Source organism: Macaca thibetana, chromosome 6 (assembly GCF_024542745.1).
Source record: "Macaca thibetana thibetana isolate TM-01 chromosome 6, ASM2454274v1, whole genome shotgun sequence".
Classification (NCBI taxonomy): Eukaryota; Metazoa; Chordata; class Mammalia; order Primates; family Cercopithecidae; genus Macaca; species Macaca thibetana.
This window is the reverse complement of record NC_065583.1, coordinates 5,480,530-5,502,461: the sequence shown is the minus strand read 5'-3', so window position 1 is coordinate 5,502,461 and position 21,932 is coordinate 5,480,530. Positions and strand designations below refer to the sequence as shown.

The 21,932-nt window shown below is 47.5% G+C and overlaps 1 protein-coding gene and 1 long non-coding RNA gene across 2 annotated transcripts in view; both read right to left on the bottom strand.

Annotated features, from left to right (window-relative positions):
- Positions 1–21,932, bottom strand: part of THOC3 (THO complex subunit 3) — a 259,254-nt gene that overhangs the window by 217,297 nt on the left and 20,025 nt on the right. The window lies entirely within an intron of this gene.
- Positions 11,982–14,046, bottom strand: LOC126956410 (uncharacterized). The gene is made up of 2 exons (XR_007726320.1): positions 13,880–14,046; positions 11,982–12,529 (listed from the first exon to the last, which is right to left on the bottom strand). It is a non-coding gene; the product is annotated as an uncharacterized LOC126956410 (long non-coding RNA).

Below are 21,932 nucleotides of genomic sequence, written 5' to 3'. Positions count from 1 at the left end.
GGAGTCTGAAGACCTCAAGCAGGCAGGAGCTGGGCAAGGGTAGGATCATGGCACAGGCAGGATCAGGGTGCCATGTGGATGGGCTCCAGTAGGAGTGGGGTGCTGGTGGGGTGGGGCACAGGTAGGAGCAGCATGTGGGTAGGATCCTTGTGTGGGTAGTATTGGAGTGCTGGCAGGGTGAGGCATGGGTGGTATGGGGTGCTAGCAGGGCAAGGTGTGGGTAGGAGCAGGGTGTGGATTTGGGCTGGTGCTGGAGTGGTGGGGCATGGGTAGGAGCGGGGTGTGAGTAGGAGTGGGGTTCAGGTAGGAGTAGGGTGATTGCTTGGGCCAGGCATGTGTAGGATGGGGTGCTGGCAGGGCAGGGCAGGGCACTGGAAGGAGCAGAGTGCAGGTAGAAGCAGGGTGCTGGCCGGGCAGAGAATGGGTAGGAGTGGAGTGCAGGTAAGATTGGGGTTCTGGTGGGGCTAAGGTGGGTAGGATGGAGTGCTGCAGGACGGGTACAGTTGGGTGCTGGCGGGGTGGGGCGCGGGTAGGATGTGGTCCTGCTGAGAGGTGACAACATGCTATCAGCCCTCGCTCTCGGCGCTCACTCTGGCTGTGCTTGGGGAGCCCTTTGGCCTGCCACGGCACTGTGGGAGCCCCTCTCTAGGCTGGCAGAAGTCGGAGCCAGCTTCCTCCGCTTTCCGGGAGATGTGGAGGAAAGAGGCTTGGGAAGGAACAGGGGTTGCGGGCGGCGACCGCGGGCCAGAGTGAGTTCCGGCGGGGGCGGGGCGAGGGGCGCGGGACGCGGGGCGCACTCGGAGCGGCCGGCCGCGGCAGCGGGCCCAGGGCAGTGAGGGGCTTAGCACCCGGGCCAGCAGCTGCGGAGGCTGCGCCGGGTCCCCCAGCACTGTTGGCACTGGGCTCAAATTCTCGCCGGGCCTCAGCTACCTCCCCGCAGGGCAGGGCTCAGGACCTGCAGCCCGCCATGCCCAAGCCCCCTGCTCCGCCCTGGGCTCCCGCGCGGCCCAAGCCTCCCCAACGGGCGCCGCCCCCTGCTCCGCGGCGTCCGGCCCCATCAACCACCCGGGGCTGAGAAGTGCTGGTGCACGGCGTGGGACTGACGGGCAGCTCCGCCCGCTGCCCCGGTGCAGGACCCACTACGTGAAGCCACCTGGGCTCCTGAGTCTGGTGGAGACTTGGAGAAGGTTTATATCTAGCTAAGGGATCATAAATGCACCAATCAGCACCCTGTCAAAACGGACCAATCAGCTCTCTGTAAAACGAACCAATCAGCTCTCTGCAAAATGGACCAATTCAGTAGGATGTGGGTGGAGTCAGATAAGGGAATAAAAGCAGGCTGCCCGAGCCAAGACCTCACTTGGGTGGTACTGGCGGTGTGGTTCGTTTGTTCTTTTTGTCTCTGCAATGAGTCATGTTGCTGCTCGCTTTTTGGGTCCGTACTGCCTTTACGAGCTGTAACATTCACTGTGAAGGTCTGCAGCTTTACTCCTGAAGCTAGCGTAGACCACGAACCCACCGGGAAGACCGAACAGCTCCAGACGCACTGCCTTTAAGAGCGGTAACACTCACGGCAAAGCTCTGTAGCTTCACTCGGGTTAGCAAGACCACAAACCCACCAGAAGGAAGAAGCTCCAGACACATTCGAACATCTGCAGGAACAAACTCCGGACATACCACCTTTAAGAACTGTAACACTTGCTGCGAGGGTCTGTGGCTTCATTAAAGTCAGTGAGACCAAGAACCTACCAATTCTGGACACACTGCCGGGCAGGGCAGCAGGTAGGAGCTAGGTGCTGCTGACCGGTGCCGGGTAGGAGCAGGGTGACAGCTGGGCCAGGCCCAGGAAAGAGCAGGGCGGAGGTGGAAGCGGGATGTGGTTGGAGCAAGATGCTGACGGGGCAGAATGGGGTACTGGTGCGGAGAAACATGGGTAAGATCGGGGTGCTGGAGTGGCGTGGGAGAGTGGGACGGAGTGCGATAGGGGCAGGGTGATTGCGGGGCGATGTGGTACTGGCAGGACCGAGTGTGGGTACGAGCAGGGTGCTGGTGAGGCAGGGTGCGGTTAGGACCGGGCCGTGGGTAGGTGGAGGGTGATGGCAGGGCAGAACGTTGATAGGAGCGGGATGCCAGCAGGACGCGGGAAAGATAGGAACCTGATGTTGGAAAGGCCACCAGTAGCCTGGGTCCCAGCACATCTGCAGGCATAGCTGCTCTTTCACCTGGTGCGCCAGTTTGCAGTTCGTGCATTTGCTCGTTTTGGCTGCACAGAGGGCAGAGAAGCCACACACCGCGCGGGAAAGCAAGGTCGGGAATGGCTGGGGGTGCGACCAAGGGGACTTGGAAAACCGGCCCGCGTCCCCAGGTTCACCTGGCAGAGAGCACCACCCACAACCCCCGCGGTTTTCCGGAGGCACAGGCCCTGTGGAGCTGGGCCTCTGTGGGAGGGGTAGGGGACAGGGCAGAAGCAGGAGGACAGAAAGAGCTGAGCAGGAAAGGGGGTCCGAGAGAGCCTTTCTCAACATCCAGGTTAGTGGACAGGCTTGGGGGTCCTGCAGGGCTAGCCCGGAAGAAATGTAACTGGAAAAACGAACTGGAAAAGGGTGTGGAAAAGGAGTTGGTCACCGGGCAGCAGCAGGTGCCTTAGGCAATCATAGGGGCTGAGGAGGGGCTGGCTTCTCATTGTCAGGCCTTGGGCAGGTAAGTTTCATGGAACTCAGGTGAAACAAATGTAACTTTAAGACTAGCAGGATTAATTTCTCCGTTTATTCAAGGAAGCTGTGTAGTATATCGGGTCTATGGGAGAATTGGGAACCTTTCAGCCTCATGGGGGGAGCTGCAAGGGTGGGCGCCCTTCCCCACCTACTCTATGCAGGGGCACTCTTAGGATGTGGGACTGGCAGCGGAGGAGAGCAGGCAGCAGCAGAGAAGAACTGGAGTCCCAAAGACTTAATTTCTTCTAAAGAAGTGGCCATGAACATATTCAGCTCACAAGGAGAAGCCAGTGGGCCTGCACTGGGGGGGTTGTGGGCTGAGGTTGGATGTGTGCTCTGGGCCTCTGTGGGAAAAGTCCTCTGTTCTCTCCCCACCCCCCAGCTGCCTCTTGAGGTCTGGCCTGCATCTAGGCACAGAGGGATAGAGGAAGGGGGATGTCCATGGGGCCTTGGGGTGGGAGGGCCTAGGAACCTGAGCCTAGGGTGCCCCCAGGCCAGCTGCTCCTGCCCTTGCTGTGTCCTGGTGGGGCTCAGGGCTGAATGTGCGATCTGCACATCACTGCAGATTTGAAGTCAAAGTGAAGTCGCCTTCGCAGGCAGGAGAGGGAGCTGCCAAGTCAGGGTCTGGCTCAGACTCGGCCAACAGTTGTGTCCAGAGGTGGCCTGCTGAGGGGGAGGTGGTGCAGGGCGTTGGGGAGCGGGGGCAGCCAGCCCAGGAGAGCTAACCTGGACCAAGAGACCGGGTGCTGCCTGACACCCACCCTTGCCAGGTCTGACAAAGCTGGAGTTGGCCACAGGGAGCTCCCCACGGTGCAGACAGGTCCCATCTCTGGGGCTAGCAGCTACCCAGGCTGCACACTCGGGCCTATGCCCAGGGAAGGGACCTGATAAGGAGGGAGAGGCTGGGGGTGAAGGGTGTTTGGAACTTTTGGAGGCAAACAGGCTCCTATGACTGTCTTCCAGGAGAATGAAGAGGTAAGGGGTGGGTCTGAATAGCCCCCTCCCCACACTTCCCAGGGATCACTCTGGCTAGACCTTGGCCGACGTGCACAAGCTGAATGTCTGGCTCGGCTCTGTGATGACCTCAGGGCCCATCTGAGATGGCAGTTCTGCCCAGAATCCAAAAGATCTCCCTGTCCCCCCCACCCCACCCTTGGGGGGCTTGAGTGGACACCTGACACCATGGGGGGGATATAGCCTTCTCCTGGGAAAAAGGTCTGTAGGGGTCTTACATGGGTGTACCCTGCACACTTGTGCACACGCACACACACCTGTCTTCACATATGTGGACACACGTGCACATGGGTGCATATCTTTTCCCACGGGCACGTCCAGGGACCTGACCAGAGGGTCGTCCAGTGGAGGACAGAGTTGAAGCCTCAGAGGCTGCAGGGAAAGGAGACTGCCCTGCCTGGGCCTGGGTATGGGCTCAGGATCCAGAACATCAGGCAGCACAAAGGAACTCCTCACCCAGCAGAGTGGAAACGGGGCCCCTCCTAAGGGTCCCACAAGGGGAATTTGGGGCCAGGTGGGGTGCCAGGCAGACATGCCAGCCTGCAACTGCCCAGGAGGCCTGGCCCTGGCTTCTCTTTGTCCACAGAGAAAGGAAGGCCTGCACAGGGCTCTGCCTCCCTTTCTTGACCCCCCTTAGTCATCTCTCTCTCTAGTATGTTTATGCTATTAATTTTTCAGCACACAATCTTAAATATCTACATGAAGAAAGTGCTACTGTCATAATGCCATGTGAAAATCCTACCAGCAAAAAGTTATGTAAAAATACTATGCTAGCTGGCTGGGCACGGTGGCACATGCCTGCAATCTCAGCACTTTGGGAGGCTGTTTATACACGTCTTAATTTATTCAAACTTTTTTATTTAACTTTCATCTTAAGTTCAGGGGTACATGTGCAGGTTTGTTACATAGAGAAATGTCACAGGGGTTGTACACATTATTTTGTCACCCAGATATTAAGCCTAGTACCCAGTAGTTATTTTTCCTGCTCCTTTCCCTCCTCCCACCCTCCACTCTCTGATAGGCCTCAGTGTGTGTTTTCCCCTCTATGTGTCCATATATTCTCATCATTTAGCTTCCACTTGCAAATGAGAATATGCAGTATTTAGTTTTTTTGTTCCTATGTTAGTTTGCTAAGGATAATGACCTCCAGTTCCATCCATGTTCCTGCAAAGAACATGATCTAGTCCTTTTTTATGGCTGCATAGTATTTCATGGTGTATATGTACCACATTTTCTTTATCCAGTCTACCATTGATGGGCATTTAAATTGATGCCATGCCTTTGCAACTGTTACATATTTTCATAGTTAAAATGCTTTCAGTAACTATTGATGTTTTGAAATTAAAATGTGATATTCTCTATTGTAAGGAGTGTTCAAATTTCATAAATATGCACACAAATTTAATACAATCTAAGTTTGCCCGTTTAAACTACTGCAATGTAGTATCAATTGTAAATAGGCTAATGTGTAAGGGAAATTACACTTGGCAGTTTGTAAATATGAAACGCATGCATTTTGTCACAGGGAAAAGGACTGGAGAACAGTTTGTTGACTGAGGAGCTGAAGTATTAAGTACAGAGCCACATATATACTTAAACACCCTGTGAAAAAAGTTAATGAACAAAAAAGAATTGGAAGAATGTGAGAGATTACCTGAAACTTTCAAAGAATAAAATGACTGCTGGGCATTTGGCTAAGTAGGTAAAATTAAGTGGAGACAGGAAGAACTATACAGAGCATATAACTTACATAATTAAAAAGTTTAGGGCCGAGCGTGGTGACTGTAATCCCAGCACTTTGGGAGGCCAAGGCAGGTGAATCACGAGGTCAACAGATTGAGACCATCCTGGCCAACATGGTGAAACCCTGTCTCTTACTAAAAATACAAAAATTAGCTGGGCGTGGTTGCATGTGCCTGTAATCCCATCTACTCGGGAAGCTGAGGCAGGAGAATTGCTTGAACCCGGGAAGCCAAGGTTGCAGTGAACTGAGATTGTACCACTGCACTATACCCTGGCAACAGCGAGATTCCGTCTCAAAAAAAAAGTTTATTGAACTTTGTCTTTGCCTTCTGAGTATTTAGCATACCTAATATGATAGTCTGATTAGAGTTAAAATACAGAGTAGACAGGCACTGCCGTGGTGATGCTAACAGGCCTTTTTTTATGTGGGAAGAAATGCAACTCTTTCAGTTAAGACACAATATTCTACCATGAAAAAAACTGAAGTTTTAGGAATATTGTTGTAGGTTTGATGAGCTGTGTAACCACTTTTAGAAAAAGTTGCTAAATAGACTGCACATTTGAGAGTGAATAACTCACTAGAAATGTTTTGAAAGTATAGTAACGCACCAAATACCTAAAATGAATCATTGTAAAGAAGCCTAAAACTTAGAACATTTCCTTCGTTGGAACAGGAATTAAAAGAAAGAGTGTGTAAGCAGAAACTCAGTTGTAAGAAAACCCAACTCCCCCTGAGAAAGAGAAAGAGGGTGAGTCCTTTAAAAACTGCCTATTTTTCTGTGGCTAGTGAGCCTTACCTTTCCTCCCTTCCCAGGCATGGTGAAGACCCTGAATCCCTAGCTGTGCAGTTGCAAGGTCACTAGACAGATACACTCAAGTTGCAAAACATTTTTTTCCTTAAAAAGTAAAAAATGATGTAATGCATATCGCAACTGAATAATTGCCTTTGTTTCTCGCTTCTGTAGTATGCTTCCCGCTGCACAGATCTCCCCCCACCCCACAAAATGCTTAAAAGCTAACTTAACTTTTATTCAGGGCTTAGTCCTTTGAATATTAATCGGACTGGGCCGGTGCACCTAAATAATAAATCTCCTTCTGAACCCCATCGCTCTTTCTGATTGCTTTAAAATCCTGCTACAAGGAAGGGGAACATCACACACCGGGGCCTATCACGGGGAGGGGGGAGAGGGGAGGGATTGCATTGGGAGTTATACCTGATGTAAATGACTAGTTGATGGGTGCAGCACACCAACATGGCACAAGTATACATATGTAACAAACCTGCACGTTATGCACATGTACCCTAGAACTTAAAGTATAATAAAAAAAATAAAAAATAAATAAAATTTTTAAAGTAAAAAAAAAAAAAAAATCCTGCTACAAGTAACTACTTGTGTTAGGCACGCAAGTCCTAAACAACTCTTGAACACAAAAGTTTTAAACCAGGTAAGTTTTACCCTTTATAAAATTGGAATAATTTATCAGAGGGTGGAGGGTGAGAGGAGCAAAAGGATCAGGAAAAATAACTAATGGGTACCAGGTTTAATACCTGGGTGATGAAGTCATCTGTACAGCAGACCCCCATAACACAATTTGCCTATATAACAAACCTGCACGTCATGTGCCCCTGAACTTAAAAGTTGAATTTTTAAAAAGTATTTAAAAATGTATATTCTGTCCAGTACCATGGAATCTGTTCACTGAAATGGATATTTAACACTAAAGGTCCAATTAAAGCATTTCCAGAACTTAGAAAACAAATATTTTTTCTTGCAGTTAAGTTCTATAGCAGAAAAGACAAAGAGTTAAATTTTAATGTATACAATGAAATAATATAGTATTATTTCAAACATACGTGTCTAATAAAATAATAACTGTAAGAGATTTTAGCTATTCTTGTACCTAGTCTGATTTTTAAATAAGCCCTTTTTAGATTTAATAAATAACATTGAAGGAATGTCTATAAGAACTTACTCTCAGAATTAATATAAATGTTTTCTGTCACTTCCATGCTCATAAAATTAAACTCTCAAATGTCAAATCTGATTAAATATCAAAAATTACTCATAAAAATAGCATAGCTTGGAAATTGGGAAGTTACTGGATTTTATAGCACAATAAGTATAAGCTCCTCTTTAAAAATCAAAATGAAATATACTGTGCTTATTCCAGGGTATATTTAAAAAGCAATAAAATCAAGGAACATGAAAGCAAATAGGAAATCAAAACAAGACTATCTGGACATGATATAGAGTTATGTATCTATTTTATCTCATTCAGAATATAGTGGTATAGGCATTTTCTAGAAGATACATATAATCCAACAATATGTTTGTTACTTTCTTGGACTAGATGAGATTTGCTATTAGAAGAACAATAATGTCTATATAATGGCTCAAATATAATTTTATATGATACTATATCTGAACACTGTACAAAATCTACATAGGTAAAAATGATGCAGCTTAATTTTAAGTAGTGAAGCAAAACTAACTGTATTTTGCTCAGAACAAAGTTATTTTTCTTTAAATGCACTAAACATAAAGGAAATATTAGTAGGACTTGATGAACAACAGTTAATAGTGATAATTGAAACCATCCAATCACCTACCCATATACTATGACATTTACTATATAGGAAATTTCATCAAAATGCTACATTGTGTAAAATAAAAGCATGGGATTTGATTTCTTTAGGGTCTTTAATCTTTATGGAAGAATTTCAACCTAAGCTAAAATTTAGAAAATGAATTCTGATGAAACTGGAAAGATTATGAAATATTTTAATCTCTCGGCATCAGGAACTCCGGATCGACACTGTACTAACTGGCTTCCTATGGGCCAGGGCTGAGAGGAAAGGCAAAGCAAACATTTGGTGCCCTATCTATATAATGGAGTTTTGTTTTGTTTTACAACTCAGATTGTTACCCATCCTATCTTTCAGTAGGCTGGGAAGAAAAATAAGGAAATATTCCTTTCTTTTTAATGCTAAAAAAGATTAAAATTGTATGTATTTGCCATGTAGAACATGATGTTTTGAAGTATATATACATTGTGGAATGACTAAATCTAGCTAATTAATATATGTATTATGGCACATTTTGATCATTTTTGTAGTTGACACACTTAACACCTACTCTCTTAGCATTTCTCAAGAGTACAATAAGTTATTAAGTGTAATTCATTGTGTAGTAGGTTAGATCTACTGAATGTATTCCTTCTATCCGACTGAAAGTTTATATCCTTTGATTAACATATATGCAGCCCTCCCTGATCTCAACCACTCCAGCCTCTGGTCGTCATGATTCTACTCTGTTTAAGTTCCATCATTTTAGCTTCCACATATGAGTGAGAATATGTGGTATTTGTCTTTGTGCGTCTGGCTTATTTCACTTAGCATAACGTCCTACAGGTTCATCTGTGTTGTCACAAATGAGAGGATCTCTCTCATTTTGTGGCTGAATAGTACTCAATTGTGTATATTTACCACATTTTTAATCCATTCATCCGTTGATGGGCACTTAGGTTGATTCCATGTCTTGGTTATTGTGAATAATGCCGAAATGAACATGGGAGTGCAAAAGTACCGATTTCACTTCTTTTGGATATATACCCAGAATTAAATTGCTAGATCACATGGTAGTTCTATTTTTAATTTTCTGAGGAACCTCCATACTGTATTCCATAATGGCTGTACTAATCACATTCCCAAAAATGTACAAGGTGCCCTTCTCTCCACAGCATCACCAACATTTATCTCTTGTTTTTGATAACAGCCATTCTGAAAGGTGTGAGGAAATACCTTGTGGTTTTGATTTGCGTTTCCCTGATTAGTGGTTTGAGCATTTTTTTCAGACACTAGTTGGTCATTTGTATGTCTTCCTTTGAGAAATGACTATTCAAGTCATTTGCCCATTTTCAAATTTCTTTTTTTTTTTTTTTTTTTTTGAGAAGGAGTCTTGCTCTGTTGCCAGGCTGGAGTGCAGTGGTGCGATCTTGGCTCACTGCAACCGCTGCCTCCCGGATTCAAGCAATTCTTCTGCTTCAGCCTCCCGAGTAGCTGGGACTACAGGTGTGCACCATCACACCCAGCTAATTTTTTGTGTTTTTAGTGGAGAAGGGATTTCACCATGTTGGCCAGGATGGTCTCGATCTGTTGACCTTGTGATCCACCTGCCTCGGCCTCCCTAAGTGCTGGGATAACAGGCATGAGGCACCACGCCCAGCCTCAGATTTCTTTGTTTCTTGCTATTGAGTTGTTTGAATTCTTTATATTTTTGGGATAGTAGCCCCTTGTCAGATGTGTGGTTTGCAAATATTTTCTCCCATTCTGTAGGTTTTCTCTCCACTCTGTTCACTGTATCCTTTGCTATGCAGAAGCTTTTCAGTTTGCTGTAATCTCATTTGTCTATTTTTGCTTTTGTTGTTGTCTGTGCTTTTAGGGTAAAATCCAAAATGTCACTGCCCAGATCAATGTCATGGAGCTTGAGTTCAGGAGTTTGAGAACAACCTGGGCAACATAGACCATGTCTCTACAAAAAAAAAATTAAAAACCATGTGTGGTGGCATATGCCTGTAGTTCCAGCTACTGGGGAGGCTGAGGCGGGAGGATCACTTGAGGCAGGGAGGTGGAGGCTGAAGTAAGCCATGATCATGCCACTGCACTTCAGTCTGGGTGACAGAAACTGTCTCAAGAAAAAAAAATCATGTCATCTGCAAATGGACAACTCAACGTTTTTCTTTCTAATTTGGATGCTTTTTGTTTCTGTTGCCTAAACTGAATAGAAGTAGTGACAGGGCATCCTTGTCTTGTTCTGGATCCTGTTGATTATGATGCTAGCTGTGGCTCTGTCATATGTGGCTTTTATTGTGTAGTTGCACATTCTTTATATACCTAATTTGCTGAGAGTTTTCATCACTAGTAGATGTTGAATATGTCAAATGCTTTTTTTGTGCATATATTTGATGCTCAGCGTCATATGGTTTGGATCTCTGTCCCTACCCAAATCTCATGTTCAACTGTAATCCCCAATGTTGAAGATGGGGCCTCGTGGGAGGTGACTGGGTCATGGGGGCAGTTTCTCGTGGTTTAACACCATCCCCCTTGCTGTTTTCGTGGCAATAGCAAGTTATCATGAGATCATGTTTAAAAGTGTGTAGTGCCTGCCCCCCACCTCTCCTGCTCCAGCCATGTGAAGTGCCAGTTTCCCTTTCACCTTCCACCATAATTGAAGCTGACCAGATGCTGCCTTGCTTCCTGTACAACCTATGGAACCATGAGCCAATTAAACTCTTCTTTGGAAATTAACCAGTCTCAGGCATTTCTTTGTAACAATGCAAGAATGAACTAGTACAAAAAAATGGTACTGGGAGTGAGACACTGTTTCAAAGATACCTTAAAATACAGAAGCAGCTTTGGAATTGGCAATAATCTGAGGCTGTAAGGGTTTGGAAGGCTCAGGAGACAGGAAGATTAGGAAAAAAATTGAACGTCCTAGAGACCTGTTAAATAGTTGTGACCAAAATGCAGGTAGATAGTGATATGGACAATGAAGTCCAGGCTGAGTAGGTTTCATATGGAGATAAAATCCTTATTGGGAACTGGAGTAAAGGTCACTCTCGTATGCTTCAGAAAAGAGACTGGTGGCATTGTGCTCCTGCTCAAAGAATTGGTGGAGCATTGACCTTGAGAGAGGTGATTTTAGGGTATCTTGTAGAAGAAATTTCTAAGCAGCCAAAGCATTCAAGATTTGACCTAGATGCTTCTAAAAGCCTGTGATCATATACCTGAGTTAAAGAAATGACCTGAAACTGGAACTTACGTTTAAAAGAGAAGCTGAGCTTAAACATTTGGAAAATTTGCAGTCTGGCCATGCAGTAGATAAGAAAAATCCATTTTCACGGGGAGGTATTAAAAGCAGGTTGCAGAAATTTGCCGAAGGGAAAGAGGAATCAATTGCTAACCGACAAGACAATGAAAAAACAGCCTCAGAAGCATTTCAGAGACCTCCGTGACAGTCCCTCTGATCATAGGCCTGGAGGCCTAGGAAGACTGAATGGTTTTATAGTCCAGGCTCAGGGCCCTGCTGCTCTGTGCAGCCTCAAGACATGATGCCCTGCACTTTGGCCACTCCAGCTCCAGCCACAGCTAACAGTGATCAAGGTAAAACTTGGGCTGCTGCTTCCGAGGGTGCAAACTGTAAGCCTTGGCAACTTCCACATGGTGTTAAGCCTGCAGGTGCACAGTGAGGCTTAGGAACCTCTGCCCAGATTTCAGAAAATGTATACAAAATCCAGAGAACCTCTAACTAGGATGGTGTAGTGGGGAGATGTGGGGTTAAAGTCTCCATATAAAGTCCCCATTGGGGCACTGCCTAGTGGAGCTGTGAGAAGAGGGCTACCATCCTCCAGACCCCAGAATGGTAGATCCACCTGTTACTAGAAAGGGGTCTGAATCCAGACACCAAGAGAGGGTTCTTGGAAGTCATGCAAGGAAGAATTTGGAGCAAGTCCACAGTGCGAAACAGAAGCAACTTTATTAAAGGAGTGAACGAATAGTGACTCCATAGACAGGGTAGGCCATTTCCAAAAGTACGAAAGCATCCATCCTAGGTACAATGCATATTTAAAACTAGAAGTGCTTTTGTTCTCAAAGTATCAAGACATTCCTGGGTCTGTTAAGTCCTGAGTGTGTTTAGGAGACATTATTAATCTGTCCCCTCAATTGTAAATATCTTGAGGCTAGAAATGCTTAACCACCTGGGAAATGCAGCCCAACAGGACCCAGCTTCATTTTTTTTAGCCCTTGTTCAAAATGGAGTCGCTCTGGTTTGAATGTTTCTTACATATTCCCCCCCTCCCTTTTACAAGAGGACCCTTAATCCAGGGGTTGCAGAAGGATGAAGGTCCATCTTCTGTAACTTCATGCTGAACAGGGGCGATGACATTTCCACATAACTATTAGGGTCTCTTGTATTCAGGGTAGAGAGGAGCTCAGTCAGAAAGCGTTGGTATGTTAAGCATCATTTGCAGCTCTGAGTTCCAGCAAAAAGTGAAACCTGGAGGATTAATAAGGATCCAATTTAAGAAGGTATCGAGTAAGCTTATCTTGTGTTCCTCCACAAAGAGTACAATCATAATATACTCGACAACATCAAAGAAAAGTAAAATTATCCCAGGTAAACTAACAGGAAGGTTTTCCAAAGACTGGGCAGTTGTTGGGAGCAAGCCGATATGGAGTTGGCTGACAGTGCATCAGTGGCAGAGATACGAGTGTCTAAAGCTTTCTTAGCCTGGGTAATATGTGAGTAGTCTGGAATGTGCTGCAACATTTCATTTTGATCGAAGCACAAGTTCCCCCTTAAGTTGCTGTTAAAATGGCTTTGCCATTCGGTTTGGTAAGGCCACCTGCCTAATCTGAGCGATGTCCTCAGGAGGGTAAGGGCACGGTGCGTATTACTCAAAGCTGCAGCCGTGTGCTTGGCCAAGGCCTCAACTTGCGGCTCAACATTGATTGTGGCTGCCTGTGAAGAAGGTATAGCCATCTGGTGGAAGCAGATGGCTTCTATAATGAGCCTTTACAGTTTTCCAGTTAGATGGAAGTCAGTTTAATTCAGTGAAGATACATCCCAGAGGATAAAGACGACCCCACATACACCTTCCAGTCCACTTATAAGGTAAATGTCACCAGCTGAGTTCCACAAGCCCATCACCACCTCAAAAAAGAAGAGGCACCAGTTTTTTGTGAATTATTTTGCCATCTCACCCACACTTTGTTAAAAGAAGGGTCTTACTCAAACTTGGGGAAAATCAGCAACTAATAAATTATTTAAGCTGTGGTCTGTGCGCCTCTGCCTTGTATTAAAAGAGAAAGCTGAGGCCTTTGGAGATGAATCTGTGGAATATGGGGAGTCTCAAAAATCCAATTTTACAGTAAATACTAAATCCCATTTCTTAGGCTCTGCTCCTTTTGAGGTGCCCCATTTGGTATGGGCAGGAAGTGTGACATCCAGAAGCCACGGGGTGACTGACTGAGAAATTTAGCTCACTGAGATGCCTGGATGGACTGCATGTTCTCTCCATAGCTCTGTAAATCTCTCTCGGCTGGCTTTTGAAAATACCAGGTGGCCGCGAGTTGGAGGTGATAATACTCCCTCTTCAGCAGCTCCTGTGTTGTGGTCACATGTCAGCTACTCTTTGCAGCTGGTGAAGGCAGGATCAGGATTGGAATATATGTTAAACAAAGGCTGAATCTAGACACATGCACATCTAAAGGCTTTTCCAGTTCTGTACAACTGAGCCTCAACAGTGTCTGTTACAACAAAATTGTCCTCCAAACATTAATTTGGGATCTTCTCCTATACATGTACAAACAGGGGATTGACTAGTTGTCCATCTTTGACACTTACTGTGTTCCACCAAGAGGGACACCTTCCAAAGCAAGAAACTGTTGGACAAACTTCAATCGAATGTCTGAGCATGATCCGCCTGGCAGAGGTTTACTTCCTGAAGAATAGACTTCACCTTTTAACACCACTTCACACTGAGGTCCAAATGGCTGCACAGACAGTTTTTAGATCCTAACACAGAAATCTGAGTTGAAGATTCTGAATTCAATTATTTTGTCAACTGTTTTCTGTATTTCCTTTGTCCAAAGGACCTAGCTAGGTGCTGAGGACACAATGATATTCCCACCCTTAGAGCTTGTGCTCCAGAGAAGAATATAGGCAAAGAGAGAGACGATCCAATGCCATCTGCACAGGGGGTGTGAGCAGCCATGGTGCTACAAGCATGCTGTTCACGGGAAATCTGGGAAGAGTGGAGGAAAGCTTCCCAGAGGGAGCCAGCCCAGGGAAGCCGTGGGCAAGCATTCCAGGCACAGGCGTTCACACTGGTACAGGCAGGACTCTTCTCTTCTTCCCTAAGATCCTAAGAGCAGACTGAACACACGAAAAAGTTCTGTAGCCCAGGCAGGGGCAGAAGCCATTGTGTCTCCGAGGAGAGGGCCCTTGAAGCAAGGGTCACACAAGCAAGCTTGGTACCCTAGACAGGGGAGCTCTGGCTGGAGGCTGATATTCACTTGGGATTTGGAAGCCCAGAATTCATGGGCCCATAGAAGAAATGGAGAAATACAGCTCAACAGCTGACAAAATCAGCAGTTTCTGGGAGAATAAGGAAAGTGAAGGAGAAAAATCAAAATTGTTGTTCCTTATTTACTTCCGCCAGTATATACTTAAAAATAATGATTTCTTAATATCCAACTGGAGTTGGGGAAAAAATAAATAAATCAGGAAGACATTTTAAGTACAAGTGGCCCGTGTGAAGAAGCTGCAGTGAGAAGACGGACGTGAGCCTACCTTCACCACAGCAGCAGAGGCTGCCTCCCATTCTGGTGAGTGGTCCAGCCGGCAGTTCAAACCCAGCGGCAGTTGGGGTGGAGACAGGATACGCATCATCACATGACCTCAGCGACAGGTCATCAGAGAATGTTCAAATGAACACAGGAACACGCGCCACACTCTGGGGTCCAACTGCCGCTCTCCAGACCAGCGCACTTTCACAGGACAAGGGGCCACTCAGAGTCCATGCTTCATTTCAAAATCTGAATCCCACACCCACAGTACTATTCCCTGTGTATGAGATAAACGTTAAATGAGGAAAAAAGACCCACCTTCCAAATATATTCTATAGTGAAAATTTCAGGGTGAAGAGGGTCAAAACACATTCAGAATAAAATGAGGTTCCTTCCTGGATTTGAAAGACTATCCCCACCCATTTTACTATTCCTGAGTCATCAGCTATTTCTGTATTCGGCAGTTTTAAATTTGTTCCAGATGAAAGTATAAAATGCCTTTGTATAAAGTCAATTTTTTTTTTTTTTTTGAGACAAGAGTCTGGTTCTGTCGTCCAGCGGTGCTGGAGTCCAGTGGTGCGATCTTGGCTCACTGCAACCTCCGCCTCCCAGATTCAAGCGATTCTCCTGCCTCAGCCTCCCTAGTAGCTGGAACTACAGGCAGGCACCCACGCTCGGCTAATGTTTGTATGTTTAGTAGAGATGGGTTTTCACTGTGTCGGCCAGGCTGGTCTTGAATTCCTGACCTCAGGTGATCCACCCACTTCGGCCTCCCAAAGTGCTGGGATTACAGGAGTGAGCCACTGTGCCTGGCCTAAATTCAATTTTTAAAAGTTAATCTCTAAGAATATAACTCATAGGAATTGTATAGAATCTCTTATCAGCTATCTATATCATCTACTGTTTTTCTCTGTATGCAATATACTTACTAATTTCTGAATCTCTTTGAGTTCTTGAGAGCTTTCTCTGTGAATGTATACATGAAAGACTGGCTATTCACTCGGAGATGAAGAAAAAAGAAGCATTATATGTTCAACAATGTGTTTATCTGGAAATACAGGATGATTTTCTAAATGGGGAGTTCCAATAACCTCAAACTCCAGGATTAAATGTGTTCGGCTCATCAATCAACACCCAGTCACACCCATTCTTATTATCTCTTCATGAGAATTAGCACTTGGAAGGCAGCTGACAGGTCCTGCAAAAGACGGAACAACTGAAAATTAGAGAATAAAAATGAGAGCATTATCACATTTAAAACAAAGTAGATACCCATTACAAAATGAAATGGTTCAGTGCAAATTTCCATCACTGCGGATTCATCACAAGCTTTAAGAACTATTCAATCAAATGGGCATTGGTGAGATATAAAAACTGCATTAACATAGACATTGCCATTTTTTCATGGATTACTTGAGAAAGTGACTGACAGGATTTGGGAAGGAACAGGTAATATTACCTGTCTAAATAGAGAATTATAATGGTTAACAACTGAACAGAAAAATGTGTTTGCACATAATATACGTGGATATATATACATATGTATATACACATACATGTGTATGCATATATATATATATGCATGAGAGAGAGAAAGAGACAGTGGTGAGACTTTAAAAAACACTAGAAAACATACACATCTCCAATGCAAATTGAGGAAGAATTTTTTTTAAAAATAGAGAATACATTAAATAAAAAAAGTCATCTCATTGGAGGAACAGCATTCAAAAGCAACTTTTAAAAGAGCAGCTTGGACTTCCATTTATAGGGAACAGTTGAAAAGAGCAAAAGGCTTTCCTTCCTGCTGCCACCTGGGTGTTTACAGGGAATGAAAACTGAATGTGTCTTTCACTGTGGCAGGCAAAGCCCTTAGAAAGCTTTGTCACGGTGTCTGTAATATGTGATTGTTCAATTAATACATCTAGACAAATGTACAAAAACTAAACAGCCGTTACTTCCAGAGGCGGGAGCTGGCCGGCTGCAGAAGAGGGAAAGGCAGAAACCCAGATTTCAGTGTGCCGCCTTCTGTACCTTGTGAATGTGCTACAAGTGTGTTATTCCGGGTGCGTTTATTGGGAATTTATTCATTTTTTTAAATGAATACCCCAAAATGCTGGTAGAAAACAACCATTTTGTTTTGTTGATGCTTCATGGGGAGAGGAATTCACACAAGACACAGAAAAGACAGCTTCTTGCTACGTGTTGATGTCTGGGGATTGCAGAGAAGGCTCACTGGCTGGGGCTGAATCCACAGCAAGGGGCTGGAATCATCCAGAGGGGACATCACTCCTGGGTCTGCCAGGGTCACTGGGCTTGGCTGGAGAACCTACAGGAGACTTTCTGTTGTTCTGGGCTTCCAAGCAGCCGGGCAATCGCAGGACATTTCAGAGCCTTGACTTGGTGGCCGAGGGCGCCACAGGTGAGTGACTGGAGTAAACCAGGCAGAGGCTCGTGGCCTTTTGAAACGTAGCTTGGGAAGTTTCTCAGCATCCCCTCCACGTCACCTGTCAGGGAGAAGTGAGCACTAGTGCCCGGCCCCATGAGAAGAGGCATAGACGGCCACCTCTCAGGAAGAGAATAGCAGAGAAATTGCAAACATGTTTAAAAAGCCACATGTAAATTCCTGTTTGAAAATCTCCAGCACAGAGATACCTGTCAAACATGGGATAAAAGACCTGCCGCTGTATGACCCAGACCAAGGGGAAGACAAGTGTGCGTTTTCCTGCTGCTTCAGCAACTGTGAGTTGACTGACAAGTACACACAGTCAGGGAAATTAACCGGAGGGTTGCGGAGTGACAGGGTAATGAAAGCTAATGTAGACCTGAAATGCTGCTCTACAAAGGAAGCATTCCATTCACTCCGTTAACTTAAAAAAATCACAAGATTTATACATTCGGAAAACAAAAGGAGACTTTTTTTCTTTGCTTCATTTTAGGTTCAGGGGCTTCATGTGCAGGTTTGTTACATGGGTACATCGTGTCACTGAGGCCTGGTATGAGACTGCATTAAACTAAAGAGCTTCTGGCACAACCAGAGACTTGATTTCTTATGAAAGTTTATAGCGCGCAACGTGGCCATCCTGCAGGCTGGGACGTGTGCCTCCTGCCAAGGCCAGAGCCTGGCACACAGAAGGAGGGGGAGTTGGGGCAGGCGCTTTACGCTGGACAGGCTGGCTGAATAGAAACCTTCCACAGGTTACGGGGGAGCTGTGAATATTCATGAGGATGGTCCTGATGCATGTATACCAAACATACATACATGCAACATATCACCCATGTTCACTATGGGGTGGAGACCTAATATTTAAATGTATTACAATTAGGCCCTATACCTCAAAAGGTCTTCAGGACACAAAGGCACACAAGTGCACAGCCTCTGTAAACCGGCCAGAGCCAGCCCGTGGCGGGTGGTCTCTTCCCAGGAGTGAGTTACTGAAACCGGTTTCCTGTGCAGTTGGAGCTGCAGTTACGGCTGCTGGAACAGGGCTCGGGGGCCAGTTACTCGGTGTCTGGTGGTGCTGCTACAACTGTTCATAGTGCTCATTTAGCTGCTAGAGAGAAAGAAACTCCGTGGCAGTAAGAACAGTTTATTCCCTGTTTAGGGGCGTGTGACTCAGCCCCTGCCTGGCATGGCGGTAGGTGCTGCTTGCACGTTGGTACTTTACTGCCACAGAATCTGTTCTGTCCGTCTGGTGACCTCGATTGGAACATGCTGCTGGACACCAGCTGTGTCTACACATGAAGGGGCAGAACGAGGCATCAGGTCGCCCACCTGCCATGGCCTGATGCCCGGCACTGAGCAGGTGTGGAGAGGCCTGGGGCAGGCTGGAGTGACAGGATGGTCCACAGGAGCCTCACTCTGGGAGCAGCGGCCTCAGCTCACGGCTCCACCGCCCAGCTGCACTCATCCACAAGCCAGTGCTTCCATCTGAAAACCCGACAGCCTGTCCTGTTCCCAGTGCCCTGAGTTTAAGCATCTCTCTGCCAAACCATCAAGAAAACCCTGGGCTCTGCAGATGCATGAACAGCCTAGTGCATACACTGGGCACTCAATAAATGCCAAGGACAGCTACCTCCCTGGTGTCCAATGAGGACAACAGTCACCATCGTGGCAGTGCATTCTCAGTTCCAGACTTAAATTCCTTCTTCCCAACATGTGGAGTGGGGGACCCAGTGTGGGGTGCAGGGCCTCTGCAGAGACCTCTCCTCCTGGGCCCCCAGCCAGGACGAGTGGCCTGGAGGAGCAGTGGGAGGAGGAGCAGAGATGGGAGCCAGCCCTGGCCTCGGGGGCGCCACCATCCCTGCACACAAAGGCACAGCCCTCTCTTCCTAGAGGCTCTTCCTCCAGCACCCAGCCTGAGCCACCCACTGGAGAACACGGACGTCCCTCCCCCATTCTGTGCAGGGAAACGGGGGCCCAGCACTCGCCTCTTACACTCATGGTGAAATTGTGACCAGGACCCAAGTCTCCTGACACTACTAAAACGACATGCAGCCCTCTGCCGTGGCTGGGGAAGGGGTCCAGGCACAGTTGAGGTTTGGGGGAAGGAGGTCTTCTGACAATGTTCCCAGGGTTCCCGAGGATGGTGGTGACTCAGTGCCCACAGGAGAAATCAGATGATCCCACGCCCTCCTCAAAACAGACCTGGGGCTCAGGCACGGATGAAGACGCCTCTGGACGAAGCTGCTTGATGGTTTGGGCAGAGAAATGCTTAAACTCGGGACACTAAAAATGGGACAGGCTGTTGGGTTTTCCAGATGTAGACAATGGGCAGAGGGCTCAAAGAGATGCCATTCCAATGAGATGCAACTGGCCAGCAAGCCCAGGAAAAGATGCCCGGTAGCACTGTCACCAGGGAAAGGCAAGTCAGAGCCACAGTGAGATGGCACTGTGCACCCACTGGATGGCCAGAGTTAGACACGCACCAGAGTAACACGGGGTGGTGAGGACGTGATAAACACTGACCCCCGTGCACTGCTGCTAGGAATGGAACACGGTTCAACCACTGCAGAAAACAGCGTGGCAGCTCCTCAAAAAACAAAACAATGACCCAGCAATTTCACACGTGGGGCCTAGGTACCTACCCAAGAGAACTGAAAGCAGAGACTCAGCTATTTGTAACGGGAATGTCCCTGACAGCACTTTGCATAATCGCCAAAGGGTGGAAGGCACCCACATGTCCGTCCCCAGGTGAACGGGTGATGGAACACTCTTCACCCCTCACAGGAAGGGGGCCTGACGCATTCCACAGGGTGGAGGAAGCCAGAAGACCTTATGCTAAGTGGCAGAAGCCAGACAAAAGTCCAGATGAAATGTCCACAAGAGGCCAGGCCACAGAGGCAGAACCCAGGGGGCGGGGGAGGCGGGGAGCAGGGAGCAGCTGTTTAATAGGTATGGGGTTTCCTTTTGGGGTCGTGGAAATGTCTTGGAACTACACAGAGGCGATGCCTGTGCAAGGCTGTGACGGTGCTGAATGCCACAAATCACCCACTGAAAAATGGATAATTTTGACCAGGCGCGGTGGCTCACGCCTGTAATCCCAGCACTTTGGGAGGCTGAGGCAGGCAGATCACAAGGTCAGGAGATCGAGACCATCCTGGCTAACACGGTGAAACCCCGTGTTACCTACCAAAAATACAAAAACTTACCCGGGCATGGTGGCGGGCGCCTGTAGTCCCAGTTACTCGTGAGGCTGAGGCAAGAGAATGGCATGAACCCAGGAGGCAGAGCTTGCAGCAGTGAGCCAAGATCGCACCACTGTACTCCAGCCTGGGTGACACAGTAAGTCTCCGGTTCAAAATAAATAAATAAATGTAATTATTTGTCACCCTGATTCCCCCTCCCTGCCCCCCAGCTGCTGAGCCCACCAGTGTCGCTGCAGAAAGGACGATGGCTCTGGCCGGCGGCTCTCCAGGGCGGGGTGCGGCGCTCAGCCCGTCGCCCCATGCCTGCCCAGGGTTTGGTGGACCCGAGGGACACTGCGGTCAAGGTGAGAGGTGACAATGTGCTAGCAGCCCTCACTCTCAGCGCCTCCTCGGTCTCGGTGCCCACTCTGGCGGTGCTTGAGAAGCCCTTCAGCCCGCCACGGCACCGAGGAAGCCCCTCTCTGGGCTGGCTGAGGCCGGAGCCTCCTTCCTCTGCTTGTGAGGAGATGTGGAGGGAGAGGTGCGGATGGGAACCGGGGCTGCGCCTGGCCCTCGTGGGCCAGTGTGAGTTTCGGTGGGCGCGGGCTCGGCCGACCCCTCACATGGCCAGCTGGGGCCGCCGGCCCAGGGCAGTGAGGCGCTTAGCACCCGGGCCGGCAGCTGCGGAGGTTGTGCCCGGTTCCCCAGCAGTGCCGGCCCGCTGGCCTGGCCTTAGCTGCCTCCCCGCGGGGCAGGGCTCGGGACCTGCAGCCCACCATATCTGAGCTCCCCTCGCCTGCGGTGGGCTCCCGCACAGCCTGAGCCTCCCCTACGGGCGCGGACCCCCGCTCCGTGGCCCGGTTCCACGGACGGCCCAAGGTGGAAGTGCAGGCGCCACTCAAGACTGGCAGGCATCTCCGCATGCAGCCCCGGTGCAGGATCCACTGGGTGAAGGCAGCTGGGCTCCTGAACAGGATGGGGACTTGGAGAACTTTTATATCTAGCTGGAGGATTGTATGTGCACCAATCAGCACTCTGCATCTAGCTAACCTAGTGGGGACTTGGAGAACTTTTCCGTCTAGCACTCTGTGTGTAGCTCAAGGATTGTAAATGCACCAATAAGCACTCTGTGTCTAGCTTAGGATTGGTGAATACACCAATTGGTACTCTGTGTCTAGCTAACCTAGTGGAGACTTGGAGGACTAGCACTCTGTGACTCTGTGTCTAGCTCAAGGATTGTAAATTAACCAATCAGCACTCTGTGTGTAGCTCAGGGTTTGTAAACACACCAATCAGTACTCTGTGTCTAGCTCAAGGTTTGTAAATACACCAATTGATACTCTGTATCTAGTTAACTGTGTGTCTAAGGCACTCTGTGACTGTCTAGCTCAAGGATTGTAAAGGCACCAATCAGCACTCTGTCAAAATGGACCAATCAGCTCTCTGTAAAATGGACCAATCAGCTCTCTGTAAAATAGACCAAT